This window comes from Canis lupus, chromosome 30, assembly GCF_003254725.2.
Source record: "Canis lupus dingo isolate Sandy chromosome 30, ASM325472v2, whole genome shotgun sequence".
NCBI classification, from domain to species: Eukaryota; Metazoa; Chordata; class Mammalia; order Carnivora; family Canidae; genus Canis; species Canis lupus.
The window spans coordinates 2,083,158-2,109,608 of NC_064272.1; the positions used below are offsets into that span (position 1 = coordinate 2,083,158).

General features: G+C 38.4%; 1 protein-coding gene and 1 long non-coding RNA gene across 28 annotated transcripts in view; one reads left to right on the forward strand and one right to left on the reverse strand.

Moving 5' to 3' along the window:
- The window catches only part of FMN1 (formin 1), a 433,877-nt gene that overhangs the window by 151,883 nt on the left and 255,543 nt on the right, over nucleotides 1–26,451 (forward strand). The window lies entirely within an intron of this gene.
- The window catches only part of LOC112676190 (uncharacterized), a 103,039-nt gene continuing 83,262 nt past the window's right edge, over nucleotides 6,675–26,451 (reverse strand). Inside the window, exons 5-6 of the long non-coding RNA XR_004810803.2 lie at nucleotides 16,408–16,551; nucleotides 6,675–12,208 (exon numbers count right to left, since the gene is read on the reverse strand). This is a non-coding gene — a long non-coding RNA (uncharacterized LOC112676190). The remainder of the gene's footprint in view (nucleotides 12,209–16,407; nucleotides 16,552–26,451) is intronic.

Below are 26,451 nucleotides of genomic sequence, written 5' to 3' on the forward strand. Positions count from 1 at the left end.
GAATATAGTCTTCTCTAATTTCTCTCACTGTTATCGTTTTATTTGTAAAGGTCTTACACAATTTCCTTTAAACTCAAATTTATTCCTAAGTATTCTCAAATTTTTGATGGAATTAAGCCTATGTTTTTTTTTTTTAAATTCCATTTTCTGACTTTTTTGTTAGAATCTCTCTCTCATTGACCTTGTATTCAACTATGTATCTTGCACACCTGCTACCACATGGCTGTTTTTATTTTGGAAAAATAAGGAGATCTGGGAGTCTGGGTGGCTCCATGGCTGAGCATCTGCCTTTGGCTCAGATCCCAGAGTCCTGGGATCGAATCCCATATCGGGCTCCCCGCAGGAGCCTGCTTCTCCCTCTGCCTGTGTCTCCGCCTTTCTATCTGTGTGTCTTTCATGAATAAATAAATAAAATCTTTTAAAAAAAATGGAGATCTTTCCATGACAATACATACAGAGCATTTCCCTTCTACCTCATTTTTTGAAATGCCTACAGAGTAGTCAATAAAATAGTAACTGTAACGTATTGAACCATTCTCATATTGATCTTCTTATTAAAGTTTTTTAACATTCTACACAATTTCATGAAAGCATGCTTGCATCTATGTTGTGCATATCTATAAGTACTTTGATAGTTTAGAAGCAGAATTTCTGTGTTAGAGCCCTTACCCCTTTTAACCACTGGTATTTATAGCACAATTGCTCTCTTAAAATATTGAATCAATTAATACTAAACTTAAGCAAGACTGGCCATTATTCACCCTTTACTAATATTCATTGAATTTTTGCCAACATGATGTTGAAAGTGCATTGTATTGTCTTTAATTTGCATTCCTCTAATACTAGAATGGTTGGACATCTTTTCATTTTATCTCTTGTGACTTCCTTTCTGCCCTTTTCCCTTTTGTAAATTGGGTCATTAGTCTTTACTCTTACTGTTTTGAAACAGTTTTTTATATACTAAGGGAATTAATCTCTTGACTTTTTAAAAAAGATTTTATTTATTTATTCATGAGAGACACAGACACACACAGAGGGAGAAGCAGGCTCCATGCAGGGAGCCCAACGTGGCACTCGATCCCGGGTCTCCGGGATCAGGCCCTGGACTGAAGGCGGCGCTAAACCGCTGAGCTACCGGGGCTGCCCCAATCTCTTGACTGTTGTATGTATTGCAGTCATAGTTTCCAGCTTGCCGTGTTGTTTGCCTTCTGTCTTTCATTACGTGGAAATGTTGTTTTATGTAGTCATAGTCCTGTCTTTTCTGGATTTGTTGGTGGTGGTTCCTTTTAAGGAAGATTTCCCTAACTTAAACTGTAACAATATCCTTTATTGTACCTGTATACTTTAGCTAACGCACCCATATGTTTGGATTTTTTTTTTCCAATCTAGAGTCAGTTTTTGTGTGCAGTATAGATAAGGATGTGTCAAGCCTGGCCATGTGCTGTAATAATTAGGGAGTTTGGGCTGTGGAATCTAATGTCATGGGGTTTAATTTTAGGCTTCAGCAATTATTGAGGCAAGTTAACTACCTTTACTGGGCAAATTATTGGGCAAGCTAATTGATGTAGTTTCCTTCTGTGTGTGTGTGTGTGTGTGTGTGTGCACGCGTGTGTGTGTGTTTTAAGTTGTTCAGTAGTCAATGAACTAATGCATTTAAAGACCTTAGCACAATGCCTGGCAAGTTGTAAAACCAAAGCAAAGTAAGCTGCTCTTAGTTTTGTTTCTTCTAGGTTGTTAACTACTTGCTCCGATACCATTTAATAGTTACTGCTCTGCTGATGTGGAGTGCCATCTCTCACATATGTAAATTCCTTTCTATCTGCCAACCTGTTTCTAGATCCTTTAATATTTCTGTTTTGTTTATCTAGGCCTTGTGCCAATTTTTATGTCTTTGCAGTTGATGTAGTTTTAAATTTATTTAGTTGTCTGGCAATTCAAATCACCTTAATTTTTTTTTTCCATCTAAATTTTGTTTGGGTAGTTGTGTATATACACTGTTGAATGTGAACTGGAAAGTCAGCTTCTCAAGATCTGTGAAATGATCCCAGTGGAATTTCATATTATTATGCTTAATTATATTAAAATGTAGATCAATATTAGGGGGGCCTAATAATACTGAGTCCTCCTATTCAGAAACATAATTTATCTCTTGATCCTGTTCAGGATTTCTTTTATGTTCTTTAGTAAAGTGTACAGTTTTCTTAGAGCTTATGCACATTTAAATTTCTGCGTATTTGATTATAAATCGGATCCATTTCTCATTATGTTTTAAGTTTGGTTTTGTTGATATAGCAAGTGATTTCCATGTTTCTAATTTTAACTTTTTGTAATTGTATTGGTTCTACTAGTCTTTCAGTTGAGAGACTTGGATTTTTTTTTTTTTTGTAGATAAATTATGACAATTTCTGTTTCCATCTTGGCTGTTAAAATTTTTTTATTATTTTATTCATTCAGAAGCGTTTATTCATATTTTATATGTGTAACATATAATGGTTTACATAATAAAATGAGTAGGCATTGACCATTTTTAAGTACAGTTCAATGATGTTAAGTATATTCATATTGCACAGTGGATCTTTTTCATCTTGCAAAACTGAAACTATACCCATAACAGAACTCCTCATTTCCCCCTTTCCCTCACTCTGGCAAGCACCATCCTATTTTCCATTTCTATGAATTTGACTACTCTATGTACCCCATGTAAGTGCAACCATACAGTACTTGTTTTTTGTGTCTAGCTTATTTTAGCATAATGTCCTCAAGGTTCATTCATGCTGTAACATGTATCAGAGTTTCCTTTTTAAGGCTGAATAGTATTCCATTCTATGCATATACTGCATTTTGTTGATCATCCATCCATTGATGGGATATTGGTTGCTTCTACTTTTTTGGCTATTGTGAATGATGCTGCTATGAACATGACTGTACAGATATCTCCATGAGATCCTGTTTTCAGTTCTTTTTGGGCCTATACCTAGAAGTGGGATTGTTGGATCATATGGTAATTCTGTTATTTTTTGTGGCACCTCCATACTGTTTTCCCCAGCTGTTGCATTGTTCTACATTCCTTCCAACAGTGCACAAGCATTCTGGTTTCTCCAGAGTCTTGCCAACACTTGCTATGTTCTGAGTTTCTTGTTTATTTTTTTAATAGTAGCTGCTCTGATCCATGTGAAATAGTATCTCACAGTAGTTTTAATTTGCATTGGAGTCTTCATGTGCCTACTGGTCACTTGTATATCTGCTTTGGGGAAATGTCTATTCAAATCCTCTGCCCGTTTTCAATCAAGTTTTTAGCAGTAAAAAAATAAAACACAAATTGTACCTTTCTTTTTTCTAGTCCTTTTCTACTGCTTATTTACCTCCAAAACAAAGCTGGAAAAGTAGTGAATAGGAGACATTGTTGTGTTATTTCTGATTTTATAGGCTTCCTTCTAATGTTTACAGTTAAGCATTATGTTGGTCACAGATTTTTGGTCAACAACTTTTATCAAGTTAAGGAACATTCTTTATAGATCAGGGTTTCTGTGGTAATATCGCAAAGTAATTTGAATTTGCTATATTAAATTCAAGGATATATTTATTGAAATGACCATTTGACCTATGTAATTTTCTTTTTTTTTTTTTTAAATTTTTTTTTTTAAATTTTTTTATTTATTTATGATAGTCACACAGAGAGAAAGAGAGAGAGGCAGAGACACAGGCAGAGGGAGAAGCAGGCTCCACGCACTAGGAGCCCGATGTGGGATTCGATCCCAGGTCTCCAGAATCGCGCCCTGGGCCAAAGGCAGGCGCCAAACCGCTGCGCCACCCAGGGATCCCTGTAATTTTCTTTATTCTGATTATCTAGTGATTACATTTTAAGTTTGTTAGTGTGGAACTATTTCAATATTCTTGGGCTAGTCCTATTTCATCATGATGAAATACTGAATTTGATTTGTTGATTTTCTGGTTATTTTAAATAAGGAAAAGTCTTAGCCAAAAATAATGAATTCTGTGAATTCATGATAAAGAAAACTAACGGAGGACATTTCCAATATTTTAAGTAGCAAAGTATATGATGACTACAGCAAAGCTCTAGATTTGTTAAAGTAGAAATGACAACCAATTAGTTTTCAGATAATCTTCCTTGTTTTATTCTGATACTATCTTTTCCTAAATATTAAGATTTCTTCTTCAGTGTACCACCAATCAAGATAAGTAGAAAAGAACTTTGAAAAAAGCTGCTATTGTGTGTTGAGCTACATGGCATGGCTAGGATGATTCCTAGGTGGTTCTCTTGACTTAGAACACATATTGTATCTTGTGTTGTAATCTTAGAAAGTATAGGTAAATGCCTGTGACATCAGAGTTAGTGATGCTCCTAGATTATCTCTGTTATTTAGTAACATCTAGCACATTATTAGTGTTGGTGTTGAATCCATTGATGTTATTAGTTGCACAATTACAAATAAAAATGTTTATTTAACAAATGTTTACTGAGCATCTACTATGAACTAGTAAGTGTGATGAGTGATTAGAATATAAAGATGAATAAGACAAGATCCTTGCACTCAATCAACTCATGCCTTTTTTTCCTTTCCTCTTTTAGTAGAGGGGCAGTAGGTAGGTGACAGAGTACGGTGGCAGAGGTGATATGTAAAAAAAGAAGTACAACAAAACATTTACATATACTCCTTGGTAAGATAATACACACATTATGTACGTACAATATTATGTATATATACACACACACCCACACACACACATATATATATATATATATATAATGTATTTTTAACGTTTATAGTAGACCACATAGAAAAGTACAGTCAGTCCTATCTAGAGTAATTAGGGTGGGCCTTCTGGGCAGATTTGGAAGACAGTAAGCTGGATAAGTCAGGTAGAGGCAATGTAGACCAAACATATAAAGGAAAGACAGAGCAGGGTTTGTTTGAAGAACTGCAAGTAGTTTATTATGATCAATAGAGAAGACACAGGAAATGATATGCAAAAGCATTAAGCCATATCTTTGGGGGAGCCATTAAAAGATTTTAGGCAGGGGAATAACAGGTCCAAATATGAGTTGTAAGATTGCTCTAGAGGTATTGAGGATGATTATGGAATAGGATGGAAGTGAGTGGGTGCTTGGGGACGTAGGAAGATGAGTTTGGAGTTCTTTGTAGTCTCCAGAGGATGGATGATAAAGATAGATTTCTATCTTCTTGTGAATGGATACATTGAAAAAATTCTTTATTTATGATACTGATTATGAAATCAGAGTTAATAAAAATCAGTTTATACTTTTGGTTTCATTTTAGGTGATGACTTATACCTCTTGCTAAGCCTATTTCCAGGGCTATTAAAAAGAATAAAATGAGAAAATATGAATTAAAATCTTTTCCCAGCCTGAATGACTGTGGGATTTAATAGTGATATGTATTATTAAATACTATGTTTATAGACTATCCAGTTTGTGGATAAAATATGTTCAGCTCTAGGCCAACTTGCCTGAAACTCACATAAAATTAGTTGCATAATTTACCTCAGTTAATATTCTCAACAGTCTATTTCTATTTTAAACATTAAGTAATTGTCATGATTGCAACACTGAGACAAAATAACCCACTGCCATACCATGAGGGTCTCCATAATGAGCCACTCACTTTCTGAAGACATTAACTGCTCCTTCTTTGTCAAGAAGATCAATAGCATATCTTTTGAAGTTGGTTAACTGTTTACCTCTGCCTTTTTATCTTTCAAATTCTACCCATCCCACCCTGACCCCCAGTCCCAGCCTTGCTTCCTTTAGACAACCTTTGACTCCCACTCTCTCTAGAGCCTTCTGAATTCCTTGGTCGCTAGGTACTGCTCATGATAGGTCTTTTATTGTTGCGTTTTCAAATCTTAATATTGTTTAACATTTTGTGTTTGTTTTATCCCCCAATTAAGTCTTTCTCAATCTTGAGTGTGTGTGTAGGTGGAGGGGGTACAAGGAACAACTGGGGAGCCTGCTAATTCAGATATCTAGAGTAGGCCCATGAATCTGCCTTTTTCACAAGATACCCAGGCAATTTGGATCAGCAGTCTTCAAACTGGGGGGCATAGAAAAACCTTCAAAGGAATAGAGTGGGGGATAGATAATTTTGAGCAAATTACTTTCCAGATTCTCAGCTTTCATGAGTACTCTTAATTTTTTTTAAAGATTTTATTTATTTATTCACGAGACACACACACACACACACACACACACACGAGAGAGAGAGAGAGAGAGAGAGAGAGAGAGAGAGGCAGAGACACAGGCAGAGGGAGAAACAGGCTCCATGCAGGACTCGATCCCAGGTCTCCAGGATCACGCCTTGGGCTGAAGGCGGCGCTAAACCACTGAGCCACTTGGGCTGCCCGAGTACTCTTAATTTAAACGAGCCATTCACCCAATTTATTAAAGGCATAAGTGCATAAGTCTCACCTATTCTAAATCTTGCTGTACCTTCCTCAAGTATAAAAACCTCCAGGGTATCAAAAGATAATTGCAAATAGTAGTATCTGGGAAGGCTTCCTTGTTAGAACATCAAAAAAAAAAAAATCCATTCTATTCATTCATTCCAGGAAGAGAGTAAATATATTTCCAATTAAATTTTAATGTTTAATAATCACACGAATAGGTTTTCATGTACTGGGTGTTAATAAAAAATTTTGATACCTCAGTCCAGTAGGAAACCGGGAGCTAAAATTCTGTGATCCTGGAAAACTTTTAAAAATCGAATTATTTTTGTATTTGTATTCTATAGAAATTATGAAGGTGAAAGATAATGGACATTTAAACATAAAACTATATGACTTTGGGATAAGTTCTGGAAAAAACTGAAATGTTTCGAATGATGAAAAAGAACCATGTAAAATTTCTGAATTTTTAAAAAAGATTTTATTTATTTATTCTTGAGAGACACAGAGACATAGGAAGAGGGAGAAGCAGGATCCCTGCAGGAAGCCTGATGTGGGACTCAATCCCAGAACCCCGGATCACAACCTGAGCCGAAGGCAGACACCCAACTGCTGAGCCACCCAGCATTTCTAAATGTTAAAGCAAAGTTTGTTCACAGCCTTTTAAAACAGATAATGCTGAATGGCAAGTCATGGTGTTATTGCATTCCATTAGATACATTTAAAAGTGTAGTGGCTTTATTTTTAAGGTATCAGTATTGACAAACCCCTCAGAATCTGTCCTTTGTAAATGTTTAAACTTATAATGAAAAACTTCAGATTTCAATTTCAAAGTGTATGAGGAGTATGCTATTTTTTGGGGAAAAATTTTAGTGGGTGCATGAGCAAAAAAAGAGTTTGAAGAGCCCTGTTCTCATTTACACTTTGAAAAACACTGCCTCTGAATCACCTGTGACTGAGTTAAAACTATAGACTATGGGATCTGATCCAGGAATGACAATATACCTGATAACAGCTGACATTTATTTAATTCTGAGTGCCAAGTGAAAGTGGTGCATTCATTTCTACAGAACGTGTCAGTGGTATTTGTCTTTCCTTGTGGTTTATTGCCTGGTTTTTAGTGGCTATAACTGGAAACTAAGGTTATGAAGGACACTTTCCTCACCAACAAGCCCTGCTCAGAGAACCTGCTCCCCTCCCCTGCTACCCTGCACCTGTGGAGTCAGCTGGTCTTTATAGACTCTGAGAGGAAGCTCACTCACACTCAGATCAGCTGCGGTGTGTTGGAAGGAGAGCGGGAACGTGGCTGTCTCTACCTGAACTAAGAGATTCTATCCTGTTGTGCTGCCCCTGGAGAACCATCCAGCTTCTGTTGTCTGGGGTATGAGCTAATAATCTTCCAGAACTCTAAGACTGGTCTCTGAGAGGTCAGCAAGAAACGAGTGCAGTGCCTGTCTTACTATATTTCTTAATTGTACTATAGATCAGGAATAAAATAAATCAGTTACTGCAAAGTTCAAAGTCATTAAAAAAATGTGGTTACAACCTTGATAAGATATATAGGACAAAGAACAGAAGGAAATATAGCAAAATGTGAACAGTGGTTGCTTTAGAAGGGTGGATTTTCCTTTGTTTCCTAAATTCTAATACTAAATATAAGCATGCTTCTATTGCCTTGATAATTTGAGGGAGGGAATATGAGGCACTCATAAATGGTACAAAAGGGTACTCTACTCTTGTATTAGTATTTCCGTATTTTATTGATAATAGTAATGAATTTTTACATCTCCTGAGACATACAGAAATGACTAAATGTACATGGATTAAATAATTCGATTTTAATGTTTATTTTAATGCAGTGTAGTAGATAATTATCCTTATTTTACTGATGAGACTATTGTAGCTTGTTAAAGTTATATACTTTTCTTGGGCTTTGCAAAACTAGTAAAGAGAGGAGCCAATACTTGAGCCTAGGCAGTTGGCTACAGAACCAATATTTTGTGCTATTGAACTGACAGACATGTCAGTTCATAGCATGCTGTCTCCCTTCAAGATAAAGGAACATTTCTAAGAAATGGGGATTCACTTTGGAATGAATAGAAAGAAAGGAGTATGGAATATACAGTGATAATGAATGGATAAAATCTCTTAACATTGGTTTCTTAAATTGCAAAGTATTTAACTTAATAGACATTCAAATGAAGCATTTCAAATGAAATTGTTTGGTGGTGTTGCTTGAATGCTTCCTACACGCCTGCTATTATGTGCTAGACATTTGAGTTACATCTATGAATCAAAACAGAAAAAAGATTCCTGCCCTCAAGAAGTTTACATGGGGGTGACGGGTGGGAATAGTGAATACAGATAATAAAGAACTATGGTAAATAAATTATATAGCATATTAGATGGTGATAAATGGTGCGGGAGGGGGGGAAAGCTAGATAAGAAGCAATGGGACTGTGGTAGTAGGGTTTGTTGCAGTTTTAGATAGAGTGGTTAGGGTGGGACTCATTGAGAAGACAACCTTTGAGCAAAGATACAAGGCAAGAGAAAGAGATAAAGGAATGCCCGGAGAGGGAATGGCCAGTGTGATGACTCCTAAGTATGGGATGGGCATGGTATGGTCTGTTTAACTGGAGCAGTTAATCCACTAGCCAGAAGGAGAGATTCTTAGCCTGGGATCTAAGGACCTTTGAGGGGTCTAGGATAGAATTTTCAGGGGTTTATTAACTTGGATAAAAAAAAATGTCATTTTTATCTTTAATAATAACATCTAACTGAAATCAAACATTTCTTTCAACCACAAACGTAGGCCAAAAACCTTTGTGACCTTGTCAGAAATAGAAATCACAGATAGTGTCATGTTATATTATAGCTGTTGCTATCATAAAATATGGTTTTGTTCATCACCACGTCACATCAGAATTATGTTAGTAGTTAGGCCTGCCACTCGATCTTATTATTTAGTGACCTAATAAAGGAATGCATCTGTTCCTGTGTTACAATTAAAAATATTTTGACAATTCAGTTGGTTTCCTTTATGATCTGTTGTATCTGAGAAAGGGTCCATAGACTGCCAACTGCCAAAGGGGTCTATGGCACATGCACAAAAAGATTAAGGAATCCCTGGTGTGCAACACTGTTGGCCCGTGTAGGACATTGTTTGACACCGACGTCTGTGCTGAGAATGGAATGGGGAGCTGGTAGAGAATTTTGAGCAGGGCAGGACATGAGTAACGTTTGTTTGCAAAAGCTCACTCTTTGGCTGCTGTGTTCACCTCCAGTGAGGCAGCAGGTAGACCCAGGGTTGCAGTTACGGGGTTATAATGGTGATTCAGACAAGAGATTGTACTTGTTCAGGAGATGGTAGCTTGGACTACAGTTGTTAGCAGTGGATGCAATAAAAAGTAATTGGATTCTGGATTGATTTTGGAGATAGAACCATCAGGATTTAGTGATAAATTGGATGTGAGGAAAAACAGGGATGATGTCAGGATTTTTGACTTGAGCAATGGAAGGATCAAATTGACATGGACTGGGGGAGAAGACTGGGTGTAGAGGGAATATCAAGTCTTTCTTTCTTTCTTTCTTTCTTTCTTTCTTTCTTCCTTCCTTCCTTCCTTCCTTCCTTCCTTCCTTCCTTCCTTCCTTCCTTCCTGTCATTGTTTCTGATGTGAAACTTAGGATGTTGATTTGACATACACAAGGAAGTGTTAGCAGGCATTTGGCTTTGTGTGTGGAGTTGGGGAAAAGGGTTTGTAAGCTGTGGATATACATTGGGAGTTATTTGCACATATTGGTGTTTAAAACTCAGGTTGAATGAGATGCTTGAGTGTAGATGGAAAAGGGGAACGAGGAGTGACCCACGGGAACTCCAACAGGAAGAGATTGAGACAAGGAGAAGGAATCTGCAAAGTAAATGGAGAAGGGGAGTCCAGTGAGGTAGGAGGAAAACCAATAGATCTGGAGTCCTGCATGCTAAGTGTAAAAAGACCTATCAAGGAGAGACGTAATGTGCCAAATGGTAGAGCAAGTAAAGACTGGGAATTGGCCACTGAATTTAAAAACAGAGGATATTGGAGAGTACTGGTGGGGGAGGGGGTGAAAGTTTAAATTGGAGTGGCTTGAAGTGAAAATGACAGTTGGAGACAGTTATATAGGAAATTTTTTTAGAAGTTTCATTGCAAAAGGAACAAAGTTGGGGGGAATAGCTGAGGGGGCACACAGAATTAAAAGAAAGCTTTCATTTTTTCCTGACTAGGATGAGACAAATAATAGCATTTTTATATGCTAAGGAGAGAGTTCCAGTAGAAAGGGGAAATTTGGTGTAGGATGAGGGAAGAGCTGCTGGAGTCATCTCTTTGAGCATATGAGTAGGGTAGAGATCTTGTGTACTAGCAGAGAGGCTGGCTTTGACAGGAGCATGGAAAAGCCTCTCTAGTAATCTGAGCAGAGAATGTGGGTATCTATGCTGCTATGCTGGGTGGGAGGATGTGGAGTTCTTGTAGCAGCTTCAGTTTTTTCAGTGAAGCAGGAAGCAAAGTTAGCCATTAAGAGTAAAGATGAAATAATAGGAATTGTGAAAACAGCTAAAAATACATACCTGTGTGCCAGGCACTGCTCTAAGCACTGTGCAAACATTAATTCCCATCTTCATAATAACCTTGTCAAGGAGGAAATATCATTATCCCCTTTTACAGATGAGGAAACAAAGGACACAGGAGGTAAAATAATTTGACCCAGGTTCTACTGCTCATGAGTGGCAGAGCTAGAATTCAAACCAGGCCTTCTGGATCTAGAGTCTGCTCTCTCAATCATAATGGTATCTATTGCCAGATTGACCTTCCAAATGGTAGTACCCATTTCTTTTTCTGAAGCGGTGACCTCCCATCCTACAAAATGGGATATTATACTATCTGCCTCTAAGGATTAGAAAAAGTAGGATAAAATGCTTAGCACGTTGCCTGGTTCATAGAAGATAGTAAATGTTGATGCTAACAATAGTTCTGGCAGCAGTAATCTTTTTGCTGATAATGATGAGGTCATTACCTTAGGACTCTATTGATTGCTTTTTAGACAACATTAGGTTTCATGATTTAAAGGTGTTTTTCAATTGAACAAAGATGGTATCTTAATCTTTGTTACTATTTCTTTGATTACTGGCAAGATTGAACACTTGCTGATACGTTTATAAGACATGGAAACAGCGATCTGACTTTGTATTTCCATGACATCTGTTCCCACAGTTACTGGGGCCATGAGCTGCAAAGAGAATGCATGGATTCCTGAGCCTGGTCTCCAACTTATTGGTTGTGAGAGCCAAGGGAATGGAGCCGGCAGAGGCTGGTTGGCTGGATGCATGTGGGGGCTCATGCAGCTCTGGCTTCTCTATTAGGGATAGCCATGAATGTGGCTCCAGGAATCACCTTCATGAAATGAAGCACATAATGACTGTTGGAAGAGGAGAAGAATAAATGTCGCTAAAGATGGACACTGTAATGGCCATGGGGAAAAACCTGTGGACGTGTGGAGATGAGTTGGTGCTGACTAGTTGGTGCCATGAGCAGTGGGTTTCAAGAAACCACTAATTAGGGTGGATCTCCTGGAGAGGACTGGGTATGAGTCAGATGTGCTCTGTGGAATATGAATCCTCTCTGAGGAAGTCCATGTCCTCAGGCTCGACCTGTAGCAGATACTCCATGATGCTGGCTCCTTCTGGTGGTGATGGCCGAAAGCTTAGGTTGGCATACCATGCTGTTTTTTGTCCTCTTCAATGACTATTGAGCTGGCATAGGGTTAAGAGTGAATTCTGTCACCAGGCTTTTTGGGTTCAAATCCTGGCTGTATTCCTTATTACCTAAGTGAATATGGACAAGTACTTAATCTGCGACTTGGTTTCTTTATCTATAATATGGGGTAATAATAACAATACCTCTTGCATAAAACTTTTGTGAAGATTGAGTTAAAAATATATTTCACCTAATGTATGATACACATTTTCCAGTTCTGTAATTATGTTGTGTTTTACCGTTGATGACATTTTACATTTATTATTGGTAGCATTTTCTTCTTTCTTGGTGGTACTTAAATACTGATGGATCTTAGAATCAATGCGTGTCTTGTGTTTGAGGAAATGTGTATTAGTAAATCATTAGACATGGGTTAGTAATAGAAAATGCTATATAAAGCATCATTTATTTGGTTTATAATCACAACCAGAACCTAATGATTCCACTAAACCCACAGGGATATTTTTATTGCAAGTTCCTTATCCTTGTACTGTGAGAGCTCTTAAAAGCAAAACAAAAATTCAAATAAGTCAGAATATCAGCGCATAAAGAGTCACATGATCTTTTGGTCCATTGGGGCTTCTGGGATGTATTATGTGACTTTTAAAATTTATTTTTATTTTTTAATTTTTTTGTATTATGTGACTTTTAAGGCTACTTTTCTTGTTATGCTCCACTCTTGACCCCCCAGGTTAGACCCTCTACTTTGCTTTTATGACCACGTGGACAACCCATTTTCAATACCAGCCTCTCCATCCTTACAGTGGTATTCTTTGCCAGTGCAGCCAGCTATACTCGATGTTCTGGACCTTACTTTTATTCAAGAGAGCTTTAATTTTGAAATTGAATGATAACATCCCCATTTCTGTCCACCACCTTCTGTTATTCCAGCTTTCCCCTTCCAGTTCTCCAAAAACATAGATCCCTTCTCTTCCACACAGGCTTGGCTCCAAACATCTTTCTTCATGCCTGTTGGCATCTCCTGCCTTCACTCCTTCCTAGGGCACTAAGATTCTCTCTGTTCAGCCAGATTCTTGGTGTTGTCCTTGATTTCATTACCTTATCACCTTTAGTAACATGCATCTGACAAAATCCCAGCCCTGGAGAGATCCAAATATTTGTTTCTTCCCACACTGTCCAGGAGCTCTGATATACGTTCCTGGCCTATGCTCTTCGCAGCACCTGCTGCTTCAAATATTTTCCACTTCCTTCAAGACCCCTAGTTCTTTTACTCTCCGTTTATTATGAACCTATGACCTCATTTCAAAGCCATAATGAGGCTTCAAAATATGGTAGAAAACATATTAGAAGTAATCAGGAAACCTGTGTTCTGAACAGCCATGTGACTACCCCCCCTCAAGTCAAATAATGTGTTTTTGCCTGCTGATTGAGATTTTATTTGGCTATTAGTTTTTCCCTATGTACTTTGCCTACAAAGTACAGTAGAGAGGGTTAGCCTAGGTGACTTCTGGTGACCACCTTTAAGAGTCTGATTTTATGATTTAAGTTTTGTGTGGCTTTTTTTTTTAAAGATTTTATTTATTTATTCATGAGAGACACAGAGGCAGAGACATAGGCAGAGATAGAAGCAGGCTCCCCACGGGGTGCTTGATGTGGGACTCCATCCCAGAACTCTAGGATCCATCCCAGAACCCAGAACCTGGGCCAAAGGCAGATGCTCAACCACTGAGCCACCCAGGCATCCCTTTGTATGGCTTTTAAAACTAGCTTGAATTTGCAGAAAGATTATGATAATATCATTTCGTTAGGTAAAACATAAGAATTCTCACATGTCATAAAAACTAAGAAGACCTGTTACCTTTTGTGATGGCAAATTTATCCTTTTTCTCTATTATTATTTTTGAATTGTGAAAATTACTTCTTATGGTTTGACCTATCATTCTAACCATAGGAAGGAGGAGAAACTCAAGAAGTGCCTTGTTTCTATAATAGTTAATCAAGACTTGGCCTTGGGGAGCCTGGGTGGCTCAGTCGGGTAAGCCTCTGACTCTTGGTTTCACCTGGGTTTATTATCTCAGGGTCATGAGATGAGCCCGGTGTGGGGCTCCATGCTCAGTGCAAGTCTGCTTGAGATTCCTTCCCCCTTCTGCTCCTCCCCCAGCTCGCATGCCTGTGCATTCTCTCTCTCTCAAATAAATAAATAAATAAATAAATAAATAAATAAATAAATAAATAAAATATTAAAAAAAAAAAAAAGACTTGAACTTGAATCTTAGACTGGGTGGGGGCTTTGCAGAAGAAAGATGTGTTTCTTGACCAGGTCCTATTCTGGAGTAGGTAGGGCTCTGTTGGCATCGCAGCCCTAGGAGCTTTGTTGCCAGACTGAGCTAAGCATGGCTGTGAAATGAGCTGATCCCTTCTCATGCTGCCCAGATGGTGCATTTCTAAATGATAATCTGGCAGGTTACCTTGGGATTTACCACTTAAGTGGAATTGCCTAAAAGCTCTTGCCTTTTTTATGCTTATTTTTTCCCCATCTGCCATCCCTTCTATGTATTCCCAACATTTGAGCATTATTTCTGGATGCTAGAATTTCAGGGGAACTATAGTACATCAAGGAAGAACCCAGTTCCTGTATAATAGCTTTTGGATCAATGCAGAATTAGCTTTCATGGCCTCATTAGCTTGGATAGAGGAGAGCTTGGATGTAGCAGCCAGCAGAGGAGCATACTTTTTAGAGTCAAGATGTATGTGTCACTTTCTAGCCTCATCAGACATCATTGTTTGGGGATAAACCCACGGATGCTATAGTTCTCGAGCTTGGCCGTATGTCAGAATCACTTGGAGTGCTGTCAATCCCAGTGCCCAACAAGCATCTCATATCAATTACCTCTGTCTCTGGGCTGGGATCTATGCGAAGTAGTTTTTAAACCAGCTACGTATTGGGTGATTCTATTACGTTGCCACAGCTGAGAATCTCTGACTAAGGGCATTAAATTGGTTGGCCTTCCCAAGTAAGCTGGTTGTATCTCCAGTTCATCTCTATTGATTTTTTTACTCTGGTAACAATGCAGCAAGATCAGAGGTGGTCAGCTGCACATGACTGATTTTCCAAAGTGTGTTGCAACCTCTGAGTAGTGACTGTATTTTGCCTGTGAATCAGTGTAGACTTCTCTTTATACGTTGTCAGTGGTATTCTGAAGTTTCTACAAGAAGGGAAAGTGGGTGATTTGTGTATTTGTGTGTGTGCATATCTTTGTTTTAGTTAATATGTTATTGTTTGTTCACTTGGAAAACTTGATAATTTACTTCATCATAACTTGGTGAGAAATTATCCGAAAGGATCAGATTACTTGGGGAAAAACAAAACTGAAAGTATTGTGAAACTAAACAGCATCCAGAAGATTTTTTAAAAAACGTGTTAAACTGAAATGTCTAGAACCAGTGTTTCTGGCTGGTGAAAAGGCTGGCATGCCAGTTGCCATCCTTGGGTATACACATTCTTCCAATATTTATACATTCTCAGCCCTTTGAATACAGTTCCCACTAAGAATTCTTAGAGATCCAAAAGTGGGATTGCCAGATAAAATATAGGTTGTCCAGTTAAAATGTGAACTTCAGATAAACAATGAATAATTACTTAGTATAAATAGGTCTTAAGTATGACATGAGACACACTAAAACAGTTATCTCTTATTTATCTAAAGTTCACATTTGACCAAGTATCCTGTATTTTTATTTTCTAAATCTGGCAACTCTGGAGATGTTGGCTGGATGGAGAGCCAGAGCACTGTGCAGTTCTTCTGGGCTGGATCTCCTCCATGTGACCTTGCCTCTCACCATATTCCTGCATGGAATATGTAGAAGCTGCTACTCAGCTGTGCAACCCACAGTCTTACTCTGCTGTCTTCCTATATGTCTGATAGGTTTTCCCATCTTTGGTATTAGGACTAAGAGACATAGGTTTGAAAAGAACCACACACGCACACACACAATCTGCACTTAAATTCTGAATGGTAGAAGCAATGTTAGTTGTGACCTACTTCCAGCCAGTAAGCCCTGTGGCAGGTGCAGTATGTTGTATTTGAGTACTTTTCCACCATTTGGGAGATGCAAGAGTCCTGTCTCCCTTAGAAACCTGGGCATGTGGCCTGGCCTCCTGGGTACTTGTCTGGCCTGGTTTACTAGAAAATTCCACTCTCAATCAAGTTAAAACTGGCTAGCTTTCACTTACCTCTCCAGAGACTGACCTTCACCTTCCTCTCCTGAGGTTCGTTTTGTTGGTCTTAAATAAAGGGCTCTGTCAGTTGAGTCGAGGCACAAGCTGGAACTTCTTCCAAAGTTTTCCATCGAGTCAACTAATGCTTATATGTGCCACCTGAAAAGGGTGGGGTGGGGAGGGAGGGAGAGAATGTGGGTGTTTCTTACTAGTACTGTATATATTAATTCTGTTTGAGGTGGGCAATTTTTCTCACTTGATTATAAAGCTAAACCCAGTCTTACGTGCACATAGTCTATACTGTGAAATTTTGGAGATAGCCGTTATTATATATAGAAGACAGTCCCGAATCCTGAATCATTTCAAACTTGTAGAAAAATAGCAAAAAATATATAGTATATGTATACCACCTGTATGTAAACATTTTGCCATAATTTCTTCAGACTTTTAAAAGCCAGGGTTGAGGCCCGTGTCACAATCCTCCTTTAATCCATTTTCTCTGCCCACCTCCCCAGAGTTCCCAAAGTTGGTGTGGGAGCCGCCCCAACGCAGAACTGTAGGAGGCGCCATTCCCAGGCAGCCTGTGTGTTCCTAGGCAATGTGCAGTGTGGGTTTTCTAAACCCTGTACAAACAGTATTAATGTATAAATTTTGATGATCATATTATTGTAAATGACACTAGTTTTGTCTCTTCCTAATTCTTACGTGTTATTTCTTCCTGCCTTGTCCCAGACCTCTGGCATAATATAGGAAAATAAGGGCAACAGTGGGCATTCTCAATCTTGCTTCCTGAAGTTTCCTATTACATTTGAAGTTTGCTGAAAGTTCTTGATAGATATCATGAATTCGACTCCCTTCTGTTAATGGAAAGTTGGCTTTTCTTCTTTTTAAAATCAAGAATGAATGTTGAACTTTATTAAGATATTTTTCTGTGTCATTCTGTATTGTTTTGAGATTTTGAAGTAATGGTTTTTCTCCTTTAGTATATTGTGGTAGATGTCACTGATAAATTTTCAGATGACATGTAATTCTTGCATTCTTAGAATAAACTCTGCATAGTTGCATGGTTTATTTTCACACATCACTGAACTAGCTTTGCTAATTTTTGTTATTTTTAGTCTGTCCTTTTTCTGTTTTTAATTGCATTATAAAAAGAGAACATGGGGGACGCCTGGGTGGCTCAGTGGTTGAGGGTCTGCCTTTGGTTCAAGGTGTGATCCCGGGGTCTTGGGATCGAGTCCCACATCGGGCTCCCTGCATGGAGCCTGCTTCTCCCTCTGCTTGTGTCTCTGCCTCTCTGTGTGTCTCATGAATAAATAAATAAAATCTTAAAAAAAAAACAAAAACAAAAACATGGTCTGTATAATAGTATTCACTTTGAAATTTTTAAAGAGATTTTCAATATGAATCATCAGTTTTTTGCAAATATATGTGCCTAAAAAGGATGTGTATTGTTGATTTGTTGGGTTCTGGGTTATATATGATCAGGGTTATTAATTGTATCAGTCAGTGTTTTTATTTGCTTGATTTAGTAATTTATGATGGAGGGGTATTGCTAGTCCCCTATTTTACTTATTTCTGTCAGTTTTTGCTTTATATATTTTAAGAGTAAGGTGTTAGTTGCATTCAAGGTCATGATTATACCTACCACCTAACTTAAGAAATAAAACATTACAAATGCATTCGAAGCATTTTGTATGCCCTTTACCATCCCCTTAGGTGAAATTGTTTGTTAATCCCGTGTACTTCTTTATACATAGGTATACAATCCCCAAACAATATATAAAATGGTTATGTGTTTTAAAAGTCTTTAAAAAAGGCATCCTCCTATGTGTATTTTTTGGTGACTTTTTCTCTCAGAATTATTTGTTAGATAATCTGTGTCAGTATGTATAGCTCTAGGTCATTTATTTTATTTTTATTTTTTAAATTATTTTTAAAAAGATTTTATTTATTTATTTGAGAGAGAGCACAAGCAAGGGGAGCTGCAGAGGGAGAGAGAAAAGCAGACTCTCCGCTCAACAGGGAGCTGCTGTGGGCTTGATCCCAGGACCCTGAGCCACCCAGGAGCCCTGGTTCATTCATTTTAATATCTGCATAGTATCACTTTGAATATATCACTCGATATTTTCTTAGCTGTTTTGGTGATACAAATTTAAATTTATTCCCACTTTTCATGGTTAGGAACAATGCTTCTAGTAAATGTTCTTTTTTTTTTTTTAACATTTGTGCTCATATGTGAATGCTTCATCAGGAGTAAATTTGAAGTAGCGTTTTTGGTTTTATTGGTGTATACCTGTAAATTTAATATTGACAAAATGATCTTTAGAGAGGCTGTAGCAATTAATGCTCTCATCAATAATGTGTGAATTCTCATTCTTCTTTCTTACCAGCAGTTGGTATTAGCAGACTTTTTAACCATTCCCAGTCTGATGTGTGTGACATAATATCCCATTGTGGTTTTAATTTGTGTTGTTTTGAAGCCAAGAGAGTTTGTTCTTTTATAGGCTTATTAGATATTTGGAGCTCTTCTTCCATGAATTGACTGTCTGTTTGCTTATTTTTTTTTATTCGTTGCTTCTTTTATTTCTTTATGGTATCTGCTTGTTCTATATGCTAATCTTTTATCAGTTATATGCTTTGCAAATGTTTTATCTATGTATATAGTGTATCACTTTCTAGCAACTTAATATACATCATTTTGGTAATTTTAATGCAACTCAATTTAAAAATAGATTTCCCTCTTGTTAAAAAATCTTTTTTTAAACCCCAATTTCATCAAGATACTCTAATGTCCTTCCAAGGTGTTTTTTTTCCCCCTTATGCTTTTCACATTTAGATTTTTAATCCACTGGAATTGATTCTTCTGTATGGTTTGAAGTATGAATACTTCTTATATTTGGATTAAGAAATAATCTACCCTTTCTCCACAAGTTTTGATATACATTCAGTTTCCTTATGTGAGTGGCTCTATTTACAGTCTTTATTTCCTATTTTATATGGTATATTTTGTTGTCTGTGTACCAATGGCAGAGTTCCTCAATTATGACTTTTTTATTATCCTTGTCTTTTCTGTGCTGTGTTTTTCATTAATTATCGTGTTTTTATTCACAAATTACTTCCTTGATTGTGCCAGCTTACCTAGCTTTTCAACTTTTAATTTCAATGAGTATACTTTACATTCGTAATATTTATGAATTCTTTAGTTACCTACTATTCTTTTTTAATCCATGGTGTGCTGTTACTGTCATTGTTCATAATGGTTGTTTTTATGTTGGTGAAGATTCTAAGCATGACAAGAATACTTGTAACATGTTTAATATTTAAAACTCGTGGGATTATATTTAATATTTAAATATATATTTAATATTTAAAACTTTAATACTTATTGTGGGATTTTGTGTTTCAATATTTGGTTTTGTTGCCTATGTTGACATTTAGCTTTCTTCACATGTGCTGGCAGCTTGGTTTGCAGGCTCCCTATTTATAGGTTGCTTTAAAAGAAAAAAAAAAAAAAGACAAAAAGAAAATAAGTTATCCCTCCACCTTTATGCTTGTCTATTTTGCAATTGTCTTAGCTGGTCCTTGCAAGGTCCCCAGACCAGAAGTTGGTCTTCCATTGGTGTTTGGGGTTCCCAGGCCAAGATGGTGATATGGGTATTGCAGATTTAGTCACTGGGGACAGGAGTGGGCACGGTTTGGAGTCTGGTCTTCATCCCTGTCTGTATCCTCCAGTTCAAGCCTCCAGATAGCAGTTGACAGCAGATTCTTCTATCTTCCCTTTAGCTACCCTACTCCTCCTTTCTCACTTTTTCTTTTTTAAGATGTATTTATTTGAGAGAGAGAGAGAGAGAGCAAGTGAGCATGGTAGGGAGGGCCAGAGGGAGAAGAAGAGAGAGAATCCCAAGCAGACTCCATGCGGAGTACAGAGCCCAAGGTGGGGCTTGATTTCACCGCCCTGAGATCAGGACCCAAGCAGAAACCAGGAGTCCAACGCTTAACCCACTGCACCACCTAGGCACCCCTCTCCCTTTTTCTAAGCAGCAAGCTTGCTCCCCTCCATTTTCTACCCCGCCCCTCCCCGGGGGCCCTCTCAGCCCCTGTTGCTCTACAGAAACCTGACTCCAGGCCATCCTGTCCTCCTCTGGAACCGGGGCCAAGCACTTCGGGTCCAAAGTACTGCTTGGCTGTTCTTTTCCAATTCTGTTTCTCCAGGATGTTACTCTATTTTGGTTCTCATCTGTGACTTCTAACTTTCTTGCTTTGTATTTTAGATTTCCTTGTCATGCAGGTTTGGGAGAGACTGAAAAAGGTGAACCTATAACAACTGGAGGTCTGTTGGGTCCCTTAACTTTTTGGAAACCTGGTCAGAAATATCCCTTACTTGTTCTAGTTTTTCTTTTTCCTTCTTTTTTTTTTTTTTTTTTTTAAAGATTTTATTTATTTATTCATGAGAGACCCAGACACACACACACACACACACACACACACACACACACACAGGCAGAAGGAGAAGCAGGCTCCCTGCTGGGAGCCCAATACAGGACTCAATCCCAGGACCTGGGATCATGCCCTGAGCCAAAGGCAGACCCTCAACTGCTGAACCAACCAGGCGTCCCCCAGTTTTTCTCATCTAGTTACCATGTCCACACTAGTCCATCTTTCATAGTAAAGGAAAGCGTTCATTTCACACTCTGGTCCACCCTCCTCAGTCCCCACGTGCCCACCCCTGCAGAACCCTGTGTCCTGGTGGCTGAATTTCAAGTTTAAATATGAAGTATTGTGACTGCCACCTAATGGCAGTCATGGGGTACTTTCAGCCGTGGCCTGGATTTTATTCTGACAAGTGTGTGCCTCTCTAGATTTGCTTCCTGGCTTTGACATGCTACATGAATAGAAAGGGAAATATAAGTCGTAGGGAGCTTGTTATGTTCCTGGGGTTCAAAGCTGTTTAGTATCTCTCCTTTAACAGAAAATAGGGGTTTCAGAAGAAAACCACAGGGAAAGGTGAGTTATCCCGCACCGGGAGCTGGAATTTCATTGAATGGATGTCCCGGTGGTAAGCTGTCTAATGGGGCCTGGCCCTGAATACGTGCCTGGGGCATCTGGGTAAAGTCAAGACATATAGCCATGAATTTGCTGACCTTTGTACCTATCTTATACCATCACCTTGGGACATACAGACTCAACTGCTAAGTATTTAAAGGATACACATACCTTAATCATCGCCCGCTTCCCTTCAGTTTATCCTCTTCCCTAAGCCCTTTTCTGTCCGTTCCAGTTATTGAAAGCCTCTAAAGTGGTCTGAGTCTCCACATAGTAAGCTTAGCTGGACACTTAGCACGTTTATCAACTACGACTGCAATAATGCTGTGTAACAGGCTGTACTGAAACCTAGTAGTTTTCAATCTCAAGCATTTATTTGCAGAAGTCATCTGTGGTTCAACCGAGGCAGGCTGGGCTGTTGCACGCTGTGCACAGACTGGATGTGGCCACTGACTATGGTGAGGGCATAGGTCTGTGCTGTGGGCCCCAGGCAGACTGAGGAGTGGTCACCTGGGGTATGTTCTTTTGTGAAAGAGTGGGAGTGAAGGAGGCAGGCCAAACTGGGTGCAAGCAAATTTAAATGGTCTCTTTCCCATCATGTCAGTTCACTCTCCCCTAAGAGAGTATCTCCTGGGGCTTTTGGAGATACTCTGTATCCCAAGCAGAAAGGGCAGGCATGAGTGCATGAGTACCTGCTGAGCAATGTTCCAGGCTTTGACAGCTGTGTATCAAACAAGTGAATGGAATAAAATCTTTTAAGAAAACAAAAGCTTCATGTGTTAATACTTCAGTGTAAGTGCGAAAAGCTTCTAAGACAATTGAAAAGAGAAGTCTTGGGGATCCCTGGGTGGCGCAGCGGTTTAGCGCCTGCCTTTGGCCCAGGGCGCGATCCTGGAGACCCGGGATCGAATCCCACATCGGGCTCCCGGTGCATGGAGCCTGCTTCTCCCTCTGCCTGTGTCTCTGCCTCTCTCTCTCTCTCTCTCTTTGTGACTATCATAAATAATAAATAAAAAATTAAAAAAAAAAAAAAAAGAAAAGAGAAGTCTTTCAGGCTGGAAATGTGTGCTGTTCCCTTTCTTACACCCACCCACTGCCTCGACAGTGCCTGGCTTGTGGAGACACTAAACACATGAATGAAAGAGCTACCAGGCTTAGAGAGAAACTCCTAGGCTTCAAGAGTTGGGATAATCTCCCAGTCTATGAATACTGGCATTTTTATATTTCTGCCTGAAAAAATCCTAAATGTCCTTAACCACAGAGAGAGATTGAAAGATAAATTCCTAACCTCGCGGGATGTCTTCCAGCTCTTGTCCAATCATGTATTTTTCTGATAATGGAAACTAGTCATCTCCTTTTTATACCTATCTAGAACAACATAATGGCTACTTTCACTGATGATTCGTATAACTTCTACATGACCTCATCCTTTTTGAGGAGACAGGATGAATCTCTATCCAAATTTGATTCAGATGCTAAGATTGATGACTCCACACATATACCACACACAAAAGAGGGTAGGAAAACGTTCACTTACTAAAATAATGAGACTTCTGGGGAGAGCAGGCCAGAAAAGGCCTTGAAAGGAAGGAGACTGGTTTGGGATTTTACAGTGTTTAGGGGATAGAGCTGGGCTGAGGATCCCCACTTACGGGCAGTAGCTTGTGTGGTTCTAATTCCCTGCTTATGTCAAAGGCTCGTTATTTAGATTGTCCAGATGTGAGGCAAAGGGGACGAGGGAGAGGTATTATTAGCAGTCTGGCATCAAAAAAAAAAAAAAAAAATTTGGGCTCCTTATTATACACTTCCACTGTTATTGTTGCAGGTCCACTGATAAAGAGGTGTTATATTGATATTTATTTCAGGTGATGGACCTGCTGGCAGCTGTTGACTTGGATTATACCCCATTTTTTTCTCTGGACTCCACTGACTTTAATCTTCCTCGATTGTTTCTAACAGATACCAAAGCAGCGATCCCTGCCCTGACCTGTACAACTACATGCATTGTTTATGCATGTTTCCCTCCCATGGCGAGGGAAACAAATCTAGAAGACCTACCGTGTACCAAGAACAGGCCAAATGCTTTGCCCTCCTGAGCATATAAATATGAAAGCTCAAATTTTATTTTATTCTTAGGTATTGAAGTAAGTTGTCTGTGATTTTACCTTTGATGATCCAGCACCATTTTTATTAATGTTAGGGATAGTTGGAGAAAGTTTCTGCATTTGTTCTTGGGTAACTTTTTGTTTGAATTCATCCCTCAGTAATTCCCAAATGACATCTCTTGTGTACCAGCTCTGTGACTTGGAGCATATATTTATACATTTTTACTACTTTAAAAATTTTAACCTTTTTTGTACTGTGTAGGACTTTCTGTGTGAGTAAAAGTAACCTATCTTCAGAGGCAGTGGTTCTCAAACTATAGAATGCATCATGACCACTTGGGAGCCTTGTTAGAGCATCCTCTGAGTTTTTATTGAGTCTGGGGTGGGCCTGAGAATTAGCATTTCTGAGAAGTTCCCAGTGATCTTTAGTTCCAGAGACTAAACTTTGGCCAACACTATCTTATAACAGTAATATTCATGAAGTTGTGGGCTTAATGTGCTATTTTGATTTTTTTCCTAACATATATTAAAATAAATATTCACCTGTTAAAGTTCAGCTGTCTATTAGCCAAAAAAAAAAAAAAAAAGACCTCATATTGTGCATGCAAAGCTTTGGAAACTCTGACTGAATATTCTCCAGGTATAAATTCAGAGAAAGGATCCTTTGCCTTTAAGACTGAAGGTATGTGCTTTAACCTGTGTGTAGCAATGTGAGGCAATGGGTCAAGCCAATGAAAGGTGAAGGCAGTGCAAATTAGAATGCATGAGCAGGAAGAGAGCCACAGTTCTCATCCATTAGGGAATCAGGAATTCTCTAATTCTCTAATTCTCCAACTGTATGCATGATCCATTTCTTCCAATGGGATGTGTGTGTATCTGTGTAGGGGAAGGGTTTGGATACATGTAAGAGCATATAAGTGAAAACCAGATACAACCACAAACTGGTGGCCATAGTTCTGAAAGTCCCAATAGAGAAAATAGATGAATCATAATCACATAACTTGATGGGACCAGCCATTGTAACTCACACTGTTCATGTTAACCCTGGACTCGTCAAACCTCCCTGGGGTTAAAAATGCCCTAGGCCCCTTTTAAAAAGTTACAGAAAGGATTTATCAAGTCCACTAGTGATTCTAGTGATTGGGTGAAGCCAGCAACCTTTAAATGCCTGGGAACTTTGAGCATTGGTTGTACCTGAAGCTTACCCAACTATAAGAAGAACAGTAGTAGCAAACGAACAACTCCACAGGGCAAAAATCACAGGCTTGTGGGCCAGAAGGACCTTGCCGGCACTTACTAGCATTTGAGTTGGGGAAAGGTGTTCAAACTGTGTACCTCAGTTTCCTTATCTGTAAACCCACCTTGTGAGTGTGATGTGAAGATGTCATATATTAATTATCTGTCTCAAGTGCTTAGAACAGTTACTGAAAAATAGCACTCAGTGTTACTTGTACCCATTTATAATTAAGGGAAACTGAGTGGAACTCTAGTTTTGGTGACTACATGCCTCCCTATGTTAGTGAGATCACCTTCAATTCTGCTCTTGGTGAATTGGAAGATGCATACTCTCATGATACTCGGCAGAAAGCCTGTTTTGTTGTTGTGAGCTGATTGAAAAAAAAAAAAAAAAGAAGGTTTGTGCTACAAAAGGGATCCATTCAAATTAGATTAAGTACTTGACTAGAAAGAATTTTTTTTTTTTTTTTAAATGGAGGTAAGTTCTTAAATATTTTTCCCCAAAACGTTGAATCCTGCCGGTCAGGATCCTTTTTCCTATTTCTGTCTTTTCATATAATATATTATTTTCATAAAAATATTCTTCGAGCTTCTTTCTTGTGGGCTGGGTTAATTGAATTTATTTGTTAATTTCCTTTGGGCTAATGTAGCCTCCAAGTGGTCTGCCCTTCTCAAGCCCTGAAACTCAAAATCTTGATTTCTCTTTTTCATGTGGTAGTCCCAGAGCTACTGGAGACCAGGGTGAAATTCTCTTTTTAACAAACAAAAACATCCTTAGTCTTGAATTGAGATTTCTGCCTCACTACCCTCACGTCCGAGAAAGAAGGGCTCTACCTTTGCATCTGCAAACTTAGAAAATGTAGAGGAGGGGACTGCCACTAACTAGTCATGTTTGGAAACCACCAGTCTTGCCTAGACTCATTATTCTGTAACTTTTATATTCTCTTGTAAATCCATGGCATGAGCATTCCTTCTCAGCAATGGGGATGTGTTCTTTGCCACTTGTTACACTGGGAAATATTAAAAAATATTTGAAGAAGGGATGAGTCATGATTTGCTGGGTGTTAGCTTTGCGATAGTCTCCATCAATCTCTAAATTAGTCATAACTATATCTGTCACACCCTTACAGGTACAATTTACACAAAATGAATAATTTCAAATATATTCTGTGTAATTTCTATTTAGAATGTATATGTTATTTCCAAGGAGCATCAGTTTTGTAAGAAGGTTGGCTTAGCTACAATTTGCCAATTTTGTAAAGGCCTGGAATTGAGTTTTGATTATGCTTTTTTTCCTTACATTTTAATGTTAGGTATACATACAGAAAATGACATAAAACACATAGAGGTTAAAGAATAATTTTTCATTGACCCCCTCATGTGATGCCACCTTGCTCAATCATAACCCGACTCACTTTGTCTTTTCCTGGATCCCACCATTATCCTGACTTTTGTTACTATTATTTGCTTTCCTTTTATAGGTAATTTTTCCATTGATGTGTAGCCAGGATGCAGATTGTTGAGTAGGGAGGTATGAGTAGCTGCAACTTTATTAGAAAAATACCAAGCATTTTTCATAGTGATTGTACCAGTTTGTACTCTTGCCACGATTATGTGAGTATTCAAGTTTTGTCAGCCTTCCAGTATTCCTGATTACTAATGAGGATGAGTA